Raw genomic sequence first — 1,423 nt, 5'->3', positions numbered from 1 at the left:
TCTGACCGTTTCGAGCGTGGACTCAGCCGTCGAAAATATTCGAATTGTGCCAATGATACGAAAAAAAAATTTTATTCTCTTGGAAAGCGTCGAGGAAAACGCTTCCAACTTCCGTCTAATTCGTTGCTTCGATAACTAAAGACTACGCGTCCACTTATCGTCCACCCCCGCAATCTGCCCCAATCTGACGTTTCGAGCGTGGACTCAGCCGTCGAAAATATTCGAATTGTGCCAATGATACGAAAATTTTATTCTCTTGGAAAGCTTTCCAACGCGTCGAGGAAAACGCTTCCAACTTCCGTCTAATTCGTTGCTTCGATAACTAAAGACTGCGCGTCCACTTATCGTCCCCCCCCGCAATCTGCCCCAACCTGCCGTTTCGAGCGTGGACTCAGCCGTCGAAAATATTCGAATTGTGCCAATGATACGAAAGAAAAATTGTATTCTCTTGGAAAACTTTCCAACGCGTCGAGGAAAAAAAGAGGAAAACGCTTCCAACTTCCGTCTAATTCATTGCTTCGATAACTAAAGACTACGCTTATCGTCCACTCTTGCAATCTGCCCCAATCTGACGTTTCGAGCGTGGACTCAGCCGTCGAAAATATTCGAATTGTGCCAATGATACGAAAGAAAAATTTTATTCTCTTGGAAAGCTTTCCAACGCGTCGAGGAAAAGAAGAGGAAAACGCTTCCAACTTTCGTCTAATTCGTTGCTTAATACAGGTGCCTCCAAAAGTGCCTCAAACGATTCGTTCCGCGCATTTTCATGGTATATCCGGCTTGGTTTCGCGCACTTCCCTTCCAAACCATCCTAAAAAAGGGAAAATCTTGGATGCGGCAGGCTTTTCGAAGGATCGAAAAGAGCGTAGTGGCCGTGTCTAATCGACGGACGGTCAGCGGATCCTCTGAAACGTTCCCAAGACGCTCCAACCGTTTTCGATCGTTTCGCTGGAAAGATTACGAGTTCACGAATCGTTGCAGTTTCGCCTAACAGGATCTTTATATATATATATATTTATTGACGACGGAAGGTGGATTTCATGGGAACGGATTTCGATCGAAATCTCTTTTTCGAAATCTTTTCGATGGAATTTTTTGTAGGTGGAGATCTTCCTTTTCTCGTATCGAACGAAAGAAGCAACGATTAAGCGACGATGATCCGTGATTGTAAAATTAGAAAAAATAGAATATCTTTCCTTTTCTTTCAAAGTAAATTGGGAAAGCATATTTGGAGGAATGCAAATTACTGTAATTTCATAACAGGTGGTCATCAAAATCAATTGAAAAGACGAAGAAGAAAAAAAGAAAATGTTGAATCGAAAGGAAAAGAATGCGACGGACGAAACGATTAATAGAAATAGAAAAAGTAGGCGAGGAATAGAAATTTCTATAAATATATACTTAAGAAATATTTGTATAAAAC

Source organism: Apis dorsata, unplaced genomic scaffold (genome assembly GCF_000469605.1).
Source record: "Apis dorsata unplaced genomic scaffold, Apis dorsata 1.3 scaffold_374, whole genome shotgun sequence".
NCBI classification, from domain to species: domain Eukaryota; kingdom Metazoa; phylum Arthropoda; class Insecta; order Hymenoptera; family Apidae; genus Apis; species Apis dorsata.
This window is presented reverse-complemented; position numbering follows the sequence as displayed.